Below are 16,401 nucleotides of genomic sequence, written 5' to 3' on the forward strand. Positions count from 1 at the left end.
AGTTCTTTATAGATTTTGGATACTAGCCCTTTATCTGATATGTCATTTGCAAATATCTTCTCCCATTCTGTCGGTTGTCTTTTGGTTTTGTTAACTGTTTCTTTTGCTTTGCAAAAGCTTTTTATCTTGATGAAGTCCCAATAGTTCATTTTTGCCCTTGCTTCCCTTGCCTTTGGTGATGTTTCTAGGAAGAAGTTGCTTCGGCTGAGGTCAAAGAGGTTGTTGCCTGTGTTCTCCTTTAGGATTTTGATGGACTCCTGTCTCACATTGAGGTCTTTCAACCATTTGGAGTCTATTTTTGTGTGTGGTGAAAGGAAGTGGTCCAGTTTCATTCTTCTGCATGTGTCTATCCAATTTTCCCAACACCATTTGTTGAAGAGACTGTCTTTGTTCCATTGGACATTCTTTCCTGCTTTGTCGAAGATTAGTTGACCATAGAGTTGAGGGTCCATTTCTGGGCTCTCTATTCTGTTCCATTGATCTATGTGTCTGTTTTTGTGTCAAGGCAACTCTTGAGACGACCCAGACCCTTTTGCAGAAGTGGACATCTCCTCAGAGCAGACCAGGCCTCTTTCCATGAGGGCAGGCAAAAAACCTTCAGATGTGACCAGCTGGCTCGAATGTCTCCTCCTGTGGTACTGATAGAAACAGTGACTAGAACAATGTCAGGGATATTCCTACGGCACATGTCATTGAAAATGTTTCTCCCGTCTGACAGTAATTTTTTAAATCTGCTCACTTTGGGAACAGATGTCCAACCAGCCTTTAAAATCACCCAGTCTTCACTTTCTGGAATTTACCTCTTTCTGTTTATGGAAAAATCAGAGTGACTTTTGCCTCTTTCAAGTCTCGTTCTGCAAGGAAATTTGTTTCTCGTTCAACAAATATTTAAATGACCACCACAAGCCAAACAGGTGCTGCTTTACAAATAGTGTGTTTGTTATTCCATCTAAAAATGGGCCTCAGGCCCAGGGGATAGACTGTGTCTGTGTGAGGTAGCTTTGATTCCTTTAAAAGTTCTAGGTGTTCTCTTACCTTTGTCTCCTTAAACATGAGTTGCCAATCCCTCTTTACTGTGTGGGATGGTTGAATGTAGCCCTTCCTGGATTGGATGGTCCCCGGAGTCTGTGCTCTGTGTAACAAATGAACGTCCACTCTCCTTGTGACTTGACCTATCCTTGGAATTTGACTATTGCAAACTTTTTGCATATCAGGGGTGAGCTGTTAGTCCATCTGGGCCATCCCTGGGTCCATTCTAAGCATACTGCAATTGAGAGAATGAGCCATGGCTTCATATTGTCCCATCCTCTGTCAAAATGCTATGATCTAGCTTTTTAGGAAAGAAAAACAGTGTAATCTGCTCCAGAAAACTGGGTTGGGCTGGCACATGTGTTTTCTCTAATGAGCACCTCCTTTAGCTGTGTCGGAAGCAACCAACTCACTCCAGAGTCCTAGAGCATTGATTTCCTCAGGGAGTCCTGAGGAAATCTTTGGTGGCAATAACAGTGCGATTGAGGTGGGACATTGTGACAGCCATCCTTTATGTATGCACAGTGCATCATTCTTTATAAAGTGCCATAAGATATATTGTCTCACTTGATTATCACCATGAGTACTGTGAGGTAGGCAGGATAAGAATTACTATTCCCATTTATCAGAGGAGGAAACTGACGTCCAGGGGAGCAAAAGTCTTGTTTAGGAACACAAAACTAGTGAGTAGAAAAGCTGGAAGAAGAATCTAGGATTTCTGACCTCTGTGATATATCTTCTGGCTGAAATGGAACTGCAAGAGCCCTGAGTACCTACGGTGTATGGGTAATGTAGGAGTAAATCCAAATGGTTGCTCTTGGCTTATCTACCTCCAGGAATGACATTTTTTCCTGAACGTTCAGGTAGCCATTTACTTATTTATTCATTCAATAAATATATAATAAGCCTCTACTATGTTCCAGGTCCTGGGAATTCAGCAGAGAACAAAACCAAACACAGTTGCTGACTTCCTAGAGTTTATAGTCTAGTGGAGGAGAGATCTATTGAAGGGAAAATCACAAATTGTAATAGGTGCTATGAAAGAAGGGTATAGGATGTTATGAAACAGAATAAAGAGAGGACCTCATTCAGTTTGGGAAGGTCAGAGAAGGCCTCTCTGATGAAAGCATATTTAACAAATTGAAACCTAAAGGATGGAGTAGGAGTCACCCAAAGTGTTGGTTGAGGATGGTTGGGTAACAAAGGTGAGCGGGTAATAAACAAATGGAACAGCATGAGCGAAGACTCTGGGACAGGACTGAGCTTGGTGCATTAGAGGGAGAGAGAGAAGATTCATGTGGCCAGAGGGCAATGAATGAAGGGGGAAATAAGAGAAAGATGAGTCTGGAGAGTGAACACAGAGCAGATCATAAAGTCCAAGAACAACTTCCTTTTGAGCCTGCTTTGAATGTACTTGACGAAGGCGTAGACTACTGAAGACCCTGTGAGTGCTTATAGATTCATTATTCAGGCCCCTTCCCATTCATCTTAGATGCTCTGGGGCCACCTAGAGGCCAAAATACAGTGCCCAGGAAGAGAAGTAGGCAGAAGCCTGGAGATGCTGTTATTTAAAGGGCAGGCCAAGGAAGAGTTCATTAGACTATACACTCCTTCAGGGCAGAGATTTCAACACCTGGTGTGACAACCTGCACATAGTAGGGTTCTCGAGAAATATTCATCAGATGGAGCAAGAGGAGGCCACAAAGAAGACTGGGAAAAAAGACACAGAAACTCAAGGAGAATCACGATGGTGCATTTGTCATGGAAGTTAAGGCACCAAAGAGCTTCAAAAGAAGGGAGAGGTCAAATGCTGAATGCAACAGAGGGGCCAAAATAAGATCAGGAACATGTTTTGTATGTTGATGAAATAATTCCAAGTTCATGGGCTCCCAAATCTTGATCTCTAGCCCAGAACTTCCCCCTTAGCTCCAAATCTGAATATTCAAGTCATTGCTGACCATTTCTATGTTGATATCCCATATACAGGTAGAACTTGTTCCACAATGTCCCGTGTCACCAAATAAACATATTATCTTTCTTCCATCACTTGGCCTTCTTCTTTTGTTCTCTATTTTATAAATGGCCTTACTGAATCTCATGAACAAACTAGAAACCTAGGAGTAATTCTAGACTCATCCCACTCCCTCTGCCACACCATTCACTGTTCAGTCTATCTCCTCATAGTTTTCATATCTGTCTACTCTGATCGAAATCCTCTTCCTGCCCTGGCCCAGTCCACCATTGTCTCTCACGTGCAAAACTGAGGTAACCACTTAACTGGTCTATTCACATCTGCCCTTGCTCTCTCACAAACTTTTATCCAGAAGCCAGCCAGAGGGCTTTTTTTTCCCCATGTATATAGTTTTTAAAATTTAAGTTTATTTTTATTTATATTCAGAAAAAAATCACTCTTTTGGTCTACAGTTTGATGAGTTATGACAACCACTACCACAGAGTCTTATAACCCCTACCATAACCAAGACACAGAACAATTCCATAACTAACCCCCCAAAAAGTGCTCACACGCTACTCCTTTGTAGCTAAACATCCTGTCCCACACACAGCATTTCCAGGATGTCATAGGAATGAAATCATACAGTATGTAACCTTTTCAGATAGGCTTTTTCCACTTAGCATAATGCATTTGAGATTCATCCATCCTATGTGTGTCAGTAGTTTGTTCTTTCTATTACTGAGTAGTATTCCATTGGATGGATGTGTCACACTTTATTTATCCATTTCCCAGTTGAGGGATGTTTGGGTTGTTTCCACTTTTTGTTTGACATTATGAATAAAGCTGCCATAAACACACACATACAAGTTTTTGTGTGAACATGTGTTTTCATTTCACTTGGGTAAATACCTAGGAGTAAGATTGCTAGGTCATATGAGAAGTGTATGTTTAACTTAAAAAAAAAAAAAAAAAAACACTTCCAAACTGTCTTCCAAAGTGGCAGTACCATTTTGCATTCCCACCAGCATTGTATGAGGCTTCTAGAAGCTTTATAATCTCACCAGCACTTGGCTTGTCAGTTTTTTCTTTTTTATATAGTTTTGAATGTTAGTCATTCTAATAGACGTGTAGTGGTTCTCATTGTGGTTTTAAATTGCATTTCCAAACCAACTAATGATGCTGAGCATATTTTCATGTGTATATTTGTCTATATAAATATGTAGCTTCCATGTATCTTCTTTGATACATCCACATATCTTCTTTGGTGAAATATCTGTTCAAATCTTCTTTCCATTTTTCTTTTTTTTAAATTTAAATCCAATTAGCCAACATATAGTACATCATTAGTTTTTATGTAATGTTCAATGATTCATTAATTATGTATAACACCCAGCGCTCATCAGATCATGTGCCCTCCTTAATGCCCATCACCCAGCTACCTCATCTCCCCACCCCCCTCCCTTTTGGAACCCTCCGTTTGTTTCCTGGAGTCAAGAGTCTTTCATGGTTTGTCTCCCTCTCTGATTTCTTCTAATTGGATTGTTTGATCTTATTTTGGAGTTTTGAGATTTCTTGGTATATTCTAAACATAAGTCCTTTTGTCAGATATGTGATTAGCAAATATTTTCTCCCAGTCTGTGGCTTGTATTTCTATTCTTTTAATGATGTCTTTTACAAAGGAAATGTTTTTAGTTTATATGAAGCCCTATCTATTACTTTTTCTTTTTATAGATCATGCTTTTGGTATTGTATCTAAAACCTATTTCTCTAACTAAAGTCACAGATTTTTCCTGTTTTCATCTAAAAGTTTTATATTTTAAAACTTTTCATTTAGGTCTATAATACATTCTGAGCTAATTAATGTATAAGATTTGAGGTATATGTAAATTCAAGGTTCAATTTTTTGTGCATATGGATTTGTGAAATTGTTCATGCAGCATTAGTTGAAAAGGCCCTTCTTTCTTCATTGAATTGCCATTGCAATTTTGTCAAAATTGAATTGACCATATTTGTGTGGGTATATTTCTAGGTTCTCACTTTTTTTCCCATTGATCCATGTGTCCATTCCTCTATCAATATCACACTGATTTGTTTACTTTAGATTTATATTAAGTCTTAAAATCAGGTAGGGTGAGTCTTCCAAATTTGTTCTTTTCCAAAATTTTTTTCTATTCTATTTCACATGGTTTTCCATATAAATTTTAGAATAAGTTTGTTGATATCTACAAAAAACCTGCTGCGTTTTTGATGGGGACTATGTCCATAGACCTATTAGTAGAGAATTGACATCTTAACGATGCTGGGTCTTCTAATTCATGAAAACAGTGTATCTTTCCATTTATTTAGATCTTATTTAATTTTTTTTCACCAGTAGTTTGTAGTTTTCGGTATACAGGTCCTACACATAATTTGTTAGATTTACATATAAATATTCCATTTTGGAGGCTACTGTAAATACTTCCTTTCTACATTATGCTAGGTAAAATAAGCCACTCATAGTAGGACAAATACTACAAGATTCCACTTATATGAATTGTCTCAAGTAGTCAAATTTATAGAAGCAGAGAGTAGAATAGTGGTTGCCAGGAGCTGGGGAAAAGGGAACTGGGAATCTGTTCAATGTAAGATGAGTAAGTTCTAGAGATTTGCTGTACAATATAGTGCCTATAGTTAACAATATTGTACACTTAAAAATTTGTTAAGAGGGTAGATGCCATGTTAAATGCTCTTATCACAAAATAAAGCAAAAACAGAAACCAAAAAAAGGGACACAAGGAAACTTTGGGAGGTGTTAGAGATATCTATTACTTTGATTGTAGTGATGGTATCATGGGTAAGTGCACATGTCCCCATGCATCAAATTGTATGCATTAAACATGTGCAGGATTTTTGTACATCCATTATACCTCAGTAAAGCTGTTCAAAATTTCCACTTCCAAATATTCACTGCTAGCATATAGAAATACAATTAATTTTTGTATATTGACTTCTACAGTGTGACTTTGCTAAACTCACTTTAGTTTTAAGAGCTATTTGAGATTTCATTAGATTTTTCTACTTAGACAGTGGTGCTGTCTACTAATATAGTTCTATTTCTTCCTTTCCAATGGGTGTGTTTTAGTTCTTTGTTCCTCCCCTATTGTACTTGCTAGAATTTCAAGGATGATATTGAATAGGATTGGTTAAAGCAGACTCCTTGTCTTGTTCTTGACCTAGAGAGAAAGCATGCAATTTTCCACCACTAGGTATTACGTTAGCTTAAGAATTTTCATAGATGACATTTATCAGGTTATCAGGTTTATCTTTTATTTCTGGTTTGCAGAGTGTTTTTATCATAAATGGATATTGAATTTTGTCAAATGCTTTTTCTGCATCAGTTGATATGATAGTGTGGTTTTCTTTTTTAGTATGTTATATTGATTGATTTTTGCATTTTGAACCAGACTTGCATTTCCTGGGTAAACCCTGCTTGGTCATGATGCATTAACCTGTTTATATATTGTTGGATTCAATTTGCTAATGTTGTGGTGAGAACTTTTACATTTATGTTTATGAGGAATACTGCTCTGTAGTTTTCCTTTATTGTAATGCCTTTGGTTTTGGTAATCATGTTAATGCTGCTCAAAATAAATGAATTTGGAAGTATTTCCACCTCTTCTATTTTCTGGAGAGTTTTTGTAATGGAATGAGTATTATTTCTCCTTTAGATATTTAGGACAATTCACCAATGAAACCATCTGGACTGAAGTTTCCTTTTATGGAAAGTTTTTAACTATGAATTCAATTTCTTTAATAGAAATACAACTTTTCAGGTTATCTGTTTCTTTTTTTTTTTAAGATTTTATTTTATTTATTTGACAGAGAGAGACACAGTGAGAGCAGGATCACAAGCAGGGGGAGAGGGAGAAACAGGCTTCCCACGGAGCAGGGAGCCCGATGCGGGACTCGATCCCAGGACCCCGGGACCATGACCTGAGCGGAAGGCAGACGCTTAACGACTGAGCCACCCAGGCGCCCCAGGTTATCTGTTTCTTAAGTGACTTTTTGTTAGGTAATTTGTCCATTTTATCTAAGATGTCAAATTTATGGGCATAGAGTTGTCCATGTTAATTAACCATCCTTTTAATGCCTATAGTATCCATACTGATATCCTTTCTTTCATTCCAAATTTTGGTAATTTGTGTCTTCTCTCTCCTTTGCTTGGTCCATCTGACTAGAGGATTATCAATTTTATTGATTTTTATAATGAACAAGCTTTCTTAAACTCCACATATGAGTGAAATCATGTGGTATTTGTCTTGGGTTTAATAGGTGATAGGAATTAAGGAGTGCATTTGTGATGAGCACCAAGTGTTGTATAGAGGTGCTGAATCACTATATTGTACACCCCAAACTAATATTACACTGTATGTTAACTAACTGAAATTTAAATAAAGACTTAAAAAAAGAACAAGCTTTTGGTTTCATTGATTTAGCCTATTTTCTGTTTTTAATTTCATTTATTTCTGTTTTATCTTATTTCTTTACTTTTGCATTCTTCTTGCTTTGAATTTACTTTTCTTTTAGGGATTTTATATATTTATTTGACAGAGAGAGGGAGAGAGCGAGAGGGAGAGAGCACAAGCAGGTGGAGCGGCAGGCAGAGGGAGAGGAAGAAGCAGGCTGCTCACTGAGCAGAGAGCCTGACATGGGGCTCAATCCCAGGACCTGGGATCATGACCTGAGCCAAAGGCAAACACTTAACTGACTGAGCCACCCAGGTGCCCTTGAATTTACTTTTCTATTGTGCTTTTAGCTTCATAACGTAGGCGCTTATATCACTGATTTGAGATTTTTTCTTTTCTAATGTAAGCATTAAATAGTATAAATTTCCCCCAAAGCACTGCATTAGCTATACTTCACAAATTTTGGTTATGTTGTTTTCATTTTCACTCAATTAATGATATTTTCTACTTTCCCTTGAATTATAATCTTTTTTTAAATTTTATTATGCTATGTTAATCACCATATATTACATTATTAGTTTTTGATGTAGTGTTCCACGATTCATTGTTTTCGTATAACACCCAGTGCTCCATGCAGAACGTGCCCTCCTTAATACCCATCACCGAGCTAACCCATCCCTCCACCCGCCTCCCCTCTAGAACCCTGTTTGTTTCTCAGAGTCCATAGTCTCTCATGGTTCCTCTCTCCCTCCGATTTCCCCCCCGCCTTCATTTTTCCCTTCCTTCTCCTAATGTCCTCCATGCTCTTTGACCCATGGATTATGTAGAAATGTTATTAATTTCCAAATGTTAAGAACTTGCCTGGTATCTTTCTCTTAATGATTTCTAGTTTAATTCTGATATAATCAGAGCATACTTTCTACGATTTCAATTTTTTTAAATCTGTTAAAATTTATTCTATGGCCTATGATGTTACGTATACTAGAAAATGGTCCATATGTACACGAGAAGAATCTGTAGTCTACTCTTTGGGGTAAACTACTCTAGAAATGTCAATTTGGTCAATTTGGCTGATAGGTTGTTCAGCTCTGACATATACTTTCTGATTCTCTACTTGTTCTATGTATTACTTACTGAGAGAGGAGTGTTGGATTCTCCAAGAATATTTGTGGATTTTTCTGTTTCCTTTAATTTCTGTTTTTGCTTAATGTATTTTGGAACTCTGTTATGAGGTACACACACATTTAGGATTGTTAAATATTTTGAGCAAATACACTATTTAATCACTATGTAATGTCTCTTTTAACCCAGGCAATTGCTTTGTTCTGAAGTCTCCTTCTTGATAATATACACATGCTTGCTTAATTTCATTGATGTTTACTTGTTATATCTTTATCAATTCTTTCACTTGCAAATTATATTTAAAATGGGCTTGTTAAAGGATCACTATGTTGTACACCTAAAAATAATTTAGCTTTGTATATCAACTATGCTCAATTTAAAAAATAAATAAAATTCAGTTAAAGTTTAATGACATAACACACACAAGAATAGGAAAAAAATAAATGGGCTTGTTGAAAAATGCATATAGTTGGGTCTTATTTTTGTTATCCAGTTTGACAGTTTTGCTCTTTTTTTAAAGATTGATTTTGAGAGAGGGAGAGAGCAAGGAGGGGAGGGGCAGAGGGAAAGGGAGACAAGCAGACTCGCCACTGAGTGGGGGTCTGATGCAGGGTTTGATCCCAGGACCCCAAGATCATGACCTGAGCTGAAATCAAGAAAAGATGCTTAACTGACTGAGCCATCCAGGCACTCTGACAATTTTGCTCATTTAATTGATGTGTGTATACCTTTTATATTTAATGTACTTACTGATATGATTGGATTTAGGTCTTCTATTGTATCAGTTTTGTTTGTTGCTTCTGTACTTTTATTCTTTATTCTTCCTTTCTTAACTTTTTTTGATTTGAATATTTTAAATATTCCATTTTAATTTACATATTTGATTTTTGGCTGTATCATTTTATATATATATATTTTTTAAGATTTTATTTACTTATTCATGAGAGACAGAGAGAGAGAGAGAGGCAGAGGGAGAAGCAGGCTCCCAAGGAGCAGGGAGCCCGATGCAGAACTCGATCCCAGGACCCTGGGATAATGACCTGAGCCGAAGGCAGAGGCTTAACCATCTGAGCCACCCAGGCGCCCTCATTTTATATATTTTTTAAAGACTTTTTTTAGAGCAGTTGAAAGTTCTCAGCAAAAAAAAAGAGGGTACAGAGATTTCCCATTTACCCCTTGCCTTCATACATGCATAGCCTCCTCCATTATCAACATCCCCCACCACAGTAAGACATTTGTTATAGATGATAAACTTACATTAACACATAATAATCATCTAAAGTCCACAGTTTACATTAGGGTTCACCCTTTGTGTTATATATTCTATAGGTTTGGACAGATGTATAATCACTATTATAGTATCATACGAAGTATTTTCACTGCCCTAAAAATCCACTATGCTCCCCACCTATTCATCTCCGCCTCCCCGATTCCTGGCAACCACTGACTTTTATTGTTTCCATAGTTTTGCCTTTTCCAAAATGTCATATACAGTTGACATTTGATCAACATGGGAGTTAGGGGCATGGACACCCCATGTAGTCAAAAATCCATGATTAACTTTTGACTCCCTCAAAACTTAACTACAAATAGCCTACTGTTGACCAGAAGCATTACTGATAAATAGTTGATTAATACATATTTTATATGTTATATGTATTACATATTCTAGTCTTACAATAAGTAAGCTAGAGAAAAGAAAATATTATTTAGAAAATAAGGAAGAGAAAATATATTTACAGTACTATACTGTATATCAAAAAAATCCACCCATAAGTGGACCCATGCAGTTCGAACTTCCACTGTTCAAGGGCCAACTAGTGTTTGAATCTTACAGTGTGTAGCCTTTTCAGATTAAAAGGCTTCTTTCACTTAGTAATATGTATTGAAGTTTTCTCCATGTCTTTTCATGGACTGATAGCTCTTTTTTTAGTGCTGAATAATATTCCATTTTCTGGATGTATCACAGTTTATCCATTCACCTACCAAACAGCCTCTTGTTGCTTCCAAGTTTTGACAATTATGAATAAAGTGAGTATAAACATCTGTGTGCAAGTTTTTGCGTGGAGATAAGTTTTCAACTCCTTTGGGTAAATACCAGTAAGTATGATTCCTGGATCATATGGTAAGAGTATATTTACTTTTGTAAAAAACTGCCAAGCCATCTTCCAAAGTGGCTGTACCATTTTGCATTCCCACCTGCAAAGAATGAGAATCCCTCTCGCTCTACACCTTCACAAGCATGCTGTCTTCTTTATCCATGTGAGCCCTTCGCATATTAATCATAGTTGTTTTAAATTCCTGGTCTAATAATTCCAACATCCTTACCATGTCTGGTCCTAATGCTTACTCTGTCTCTTCCAATTGTGTTTTTTGCCTTTTAATATGCCTTGTAATATTTTATTGATAACCAAACAGGATGTACTGGGTAAAAGGAACTGCTGTAAGTAAGTCTTTTAGTAATGTGGTGGTAAGGTCTGGGGGGAAATGTTCTATTGTCCTATGAGTATGTCTCACTCTTTTAGTGAGCCTATATCTCTGGACTGTGAACTTCACAAGTGTTTCATTCTTTTCTCCCCCACCCCCTTAGGTGGAACAGGATGGCTAGAGTAGGCTGGAGTTGAGTATTTCCCTTCTTCCACATGGAAAGCTAAAGCTAACTGGAGTTGGGTATTTCCCTTCCCCTTGGTCAGTTAGGCTCTGATTATACCCCAGCAGGTTAGGCTCTAGTTAACTAGGTTCTCCTGAGGTCAAGCCTGGTTACAAAGAACAGAGTGTTCTGGCATATTTCAAAATGGTTCTTTTTTTCCTTCCCTCTACCAGAAGCCCAAGGGATTTTTTTCTCTGATATTTACTGTGGAACCTGGTTGAGGTCCTGGAGGTAGATCTCACATTATTGTGCCCTTGCCCCATAACTGGGTCTCCCTGGAGGGTTTTTTTTTTTTTTAAAGATTTTATTTATTTATTTTTATTTTTTTGAGAGAGCAAGCATGAGTGGGGGAGGAGCAGAGGGAGAGGGACAAGGACATTTTGCACTGAGCAGGGAGCCCGATGCGGGGCTTGATACCAGGACCCTGAGATCATGACCTGAGCCAAAGGCAGATGCTTAACCGACTGAGCCACCCAGGTGCCCTGCCGTCTCCGGAGTTTTTAATTCAGAGTTGTCCGCACCAAACTTTCAGCAATTCATCAATTATAGTTCAGGTTTTCTTACCCTGGCACTGGCCATCATACCATGGAACACTACTCAATGATAAAAAAATGAACTGTTGATACACACAACAACCTAGATGAATGTTCAGATAATTATGCTAAGTGAAAAAAGTCCCAAAATCTTACATACCGTATTATTCAATTTATAGAAGATTCTTAAAAAAATGAAATTATAAAAATGGGAACATATTAGTAGTTGTCAGGGGTGGATGTGGGTATGGGAGATGTGTTAGTCAGCTCAATGCATTATAACAAAGTACTATAAACTGGATGACTTAACAGAAATTTCTTTCTCATAGTTCTGGAGGCTGGGAGGTACAAGATTAGGTGCCAGTCAATTTGGTTCACAGTGAGGGCCCTCTTCTGGTTTGCAGACAGATGCCTTCTTGCTGTATTCTTACATGGCAGAGAAAGCAAGCTCAGGTTTCTTCATCCCCTTATAAAGGCACCAATCCCATCATGGGGGCTCTACCTCATGACCTCATCCAAACCTAATCACCTCCCAAAGCCCCCAACCTCTAAATACCATCACATTAGGGATTAAGACTTCAATATATGAATTTTAAGGGGATGCATTCAGTCTATAACAAGAAGGAAGTGGATATTTCTATAAAAGGGTAAAATGAGGTTTCATTTGGTGATAGAAATGCTGTGCATCTTGACTGTCTCAATGTCAATATCCTGGTTGCGGCATTGTATTATAGTTTTGAAAGGAAGATGTTACCATTGTGGGAAATTGGGTAAAGTATACCCAATTTATTTATTCATTTTAGAGAGAGAGCAAGCATGAGCAGGGAGGGGCAGGGGGGGAGAGAGAGGGAGAAAGAATCTGAAGCAGACTCCACACTGAGCTCAGAGCCAATGCAGGGCTTGATCCCACAACTGCGAGGTCACAACCTGAGCCGAAACCAAGAGTCAGGCCTTAACCAACTATGCCACCCAGCCGCCCCTATTTGTATTATTTCTTACAACTGCATGTTGATCTACAATTATCTCAAAATAAAAAGTTTAATGAGAAATTGTCTGCAAACCATGCTCACCTTTATTGCCCGCACTATGGGTGAACCACTCCCACTGCCCTCCCTCACCTTTATTAGCCAACGGTATCATTCCAAGTTTTCTTAACAAGAACGTAGTCTAATCAATCCTGGAGGGTGTTGTCATTGACTTTTAGTAGGGTGAGATTTTTGGTCCTTTTGGGGAGGGGGGTGGTCTTAGTTTCTTACAGCACAGGGCAGGATGCAACAAACAACACTGTGAGGTAGGTAGCCTACAAGTAATGTATCTTATGTATTTGTCTGCCTTTTGGGGGTGATGGCAGTGTCATCCCACACACTTCACCCAATATAGGTTCCTGCAACCTACATCCTTATGTTGCTGCCCCCCAACTGCCTGCATACACATGCAGAAAGACCAGACCCTTTTTCTCCTTGCCTATGAGATAGTGTTATGAAATTTGTCTTTAGTGCTCAGACCTTACCTAGTCCTTACTCCCAATGTTTGTCTATTGTGGACTTTCTAGTCTAACCCCCGACTCTGTACAACCCCACCTCTCTCCTTTCTCACACACTTGCCTCTTCCATTTGTCCTTCCCTACCATCAGAGAACACACAGAGACACACACGCAAATTTTCACACAAATTTTTGTTTTATTCATCATCATGCATGTATCTTATTTGTGCATGGTTTGGTTCTAAGTAGTTGGCCATTTCTTAGTGACTAGACTTCGGAGAATTCACAGATATTTGAGGTCTCTGGCCCCACTCTTAAGTTCTGGCTGTCCTGGTCATCATTTAAAGTGGTGGGTTTCTCTACACTCTCTTGGTCCTGCTCTGGCTGATTTTGATTCAGGTTCTCATTCAGCCGGTGATAATGGCCGAATAGTATTGGCCCTTTAGGTTTTTTTAGACTTAATTAAAGGAATGGGTACTCTGGGAGAGGTTTCTTCTCTCAAACTCTCTTGAAAGTGTCTTTTAGCTTTCATAGTTGTCTTGGCTACCTGCAAAGACAATAGGGTGAGCACAGATGGGCACTGATTTAGGGGGAAGAAGATGGAAGGTGGAAGGGAGCAGGGGCTTCAGGAGAAGGGAGAGGCTGAGGAGGATATGTGAGCCAGACAAGGACAGGGAAGGAGTCTATGGGGCAAGGAATCAAAGGAGATGACGAAGAGCATGGGTGGAATCATCTCACCTTGCCACTGCCTCTGAACCGGGGTTGACAAGCAGTCTTCTTTTTCCTCCCTGTGGTGCTTGAAGTCGGTTTTTCTATAACTCTACTAGAAGCTTGTGGTTTACAGGTTACCCTTCCCATGCCAAAATTCCCAGTGGCCTACTAGGCCTCCTGACCTGCTTATACATGCTCCCCAGGATAATGAGGGGACACACCCTTCAGCTTTGTTTGGTCTACAAAGCTCCCTCCAGCCAATGGTAGTCCTGAGATGCTTAGACTTCACAAAAGACCATGCTGACAAAACTTCAGGGGACGAGAGATGCTGGAAAGGCCAAGATGCTGCAGTGGGAGAAAAGGGGGATTTTCGTAGCACCCCTTAAGAGTCTTCCACACTGACCTGTCACCCTCCTCATCTCTGTATGTCAATTTTGGTGGGTCACATGGCAAGGAGGGTGTCTCCTCCAAACTTCCCCACAGCCACCCTATTCAGTCATACATTCTGTTCTCTCCCACCCTTCATTGATGCCAAGTTGTTTTGGGTTTTTTTTATATCTTACCTTCAATCCATCCATGATAATGTGGCCATATTTAAGTCTATGCAGAGATGTGAATCATCTCATTTCCCTCCTACACACCTTGAAGATCATTCAGTTCTTGCCAGTACCAGGGATCTTTTTTATCCCCACCTCCTTTTACCAGTGACCACATAGCTCTCCTCAGTTTTCTGTTTTCCAATCTGTAATCATTACCTTCAGGCTATCAAGACTTCACTGAATAAACTTGCTCTGTTGGGTATCTCAGTCTTGTTTCTTTTCTAAAAATTTATTTTTTTTGAGAGAACAAGCAAGAGAGAGTGGGGGAGGGGCAGAAGGAGAGGGAGAGAGAATATCTCAAGTAGGCTCCATGCCCAGTGCGAAGCCTGACAGGGGGCTCCATCTCATAAGACTGAGATCATGACCTGAGCCAAAATCGAGAGTTGGACACTCAACCAACTGAGCCACCCAGGCACCCCATGGGTATCCTAGTCTTGTTTCAAATCTGGGGGTCTTGCTTATCTCAGTAGGTGTACTACCCAGGCTTAGGTTTTAATAGTGTAGGGGGGATGAGGCAGATACATAAATGCTGCAAGTTGTAATGGGTGTTTGCATGCAAAAAACTACAAACTAAAACTGATGAGTACACCCAGAATCGGGCTTGACTTAACCAGAGGCATGTGTGCCTTATGTAAAAAGCTCGTCCCAACATGTATCTTCACCCACAAGATACTTTTATTTTACTGCTGGCACTCTTAGCATTCTAACTCCTTTCCTTCTGCAGCCTTCTGGAGAAATAGACCTTACCTTCCTGGAGGAGTACTGGTGGAATTCTTTTCTTATGAACAGCTGTAACAAGCTTCCGGCTTCTAGGTAGAGAAACTTTGTGATCATTTTCAGTTCATTTACCTCCTCAGGTAGACAGTCTCTCATTTGGGTTTTGTCCCTGTAGGAAAGAGGTGATGGAGTTAACTATAGGCCAGAGTGGCTCTATTAATATCAGACAAAAGAGATTTCAGAGGAAAAAATATTATCAAAGCTAAGAAGTCATTAAATAATAATAAAGTTGTCAATTAATCAAGAGAACAAAATATCCTTAACACTTTGCTACTAATAGAAGATCTTCAACTTACATGAAACAAAAACTGATAGAACTGCAAGGAGAAACAGACAAGTCCACAATCATAATCAGAGATTTCAATACCCCTCACTCAATAAGTGAGAAAACAAGTAGGTAGAAAATCAGTAAAGATATAGAAAATTTGAACCACATTGTCAATTAAATTAACCTAATGACATTTACAGAATAATTTAAATAACATCAGAATTCACATTCAAGTGCACATGGGACATTTACCTACAAAGATATAATATTGTGGTCAGAAAGCAAGTCCCAATAAATTTAGAAGAATTCATTTGATGTGAAGTTTATTCTCTGGCCACAGTGGAATTAAATTTAAAATCAATAAGAGAAATATGTCTAGAAAGTAAATAATACACCTATAAGTAACTCATGGGACAAAGAAGAAATCAAAGGGAAATTAGAATATATTTTAGACAGAAGTAAAATGAAAACACAACATAACAGAATTTATGTGATGCTGCTGAAGTGGTACTTATAGGGAAATTTATATTACTAAATGCCTATATTTGAAAAGAAGAAATGCCTCAAATCAATGACCTCAGCTTCTTTCTTAAGAATCTACAAAAAGAAAAGCACCTTAAACCCAAAGAAAGTAGATGAAAAAAATAATAAAGACTAAAACAATATCAATGCAGTAGAGAAAAGAAAAACAATAGAGAAAACCAGTGAAACCAAAAGGAGATTCTTTGAGAAGGATGATAAAACTGATAAACCTTTAGTCAAATAAGAACAAAAGAAAAGACACAAATAACCAATATCAGGAATGAGAAAGGTGACATCACAATAGATTCT

The 16,401-nt window shown here is 38.5% G+C and overlaps 1 long non-coding RNA gene across 1 annotated transcript; it reads right to left on the reverse strand.

The window, feature by feature from the left end:
- Positions 1 to 13,392: 13,392 nt before the first annotated feature.
- LOC118015137 lies at positions 13,393 to 16,224 on the reverse strand. Its single transcript, XR_004680541.1, has 2 exons — positions 15,273 to 16,224; positions 13,393 to 14,271 (listed from the first exon to the last, which is right to left on the reverse strand). It is a non-coding gene; the product is annotated as an uncharacterized LOC118015137 (long non-coding RNA).
- Between the last annotated feature and the right edge of the window lie 177 nt (positions 16,225 to 16,401).

This window comes from Mirounga leonina, unplaced genomic scaffold, assembly GCF_011800145.1.
Source record: "Mirounga leonina isolate KUSES-001 unplaced genomic scaffold, KU_Mleo_1.0 Mir_101799, whole genome shotgun sequence".
NCBI classification, from domain to species: Eukaryota; Metazoa; Chordata; class Mammalia; order Carnivora; family Phocidae; genus Mirounga; species Mirounga leonina.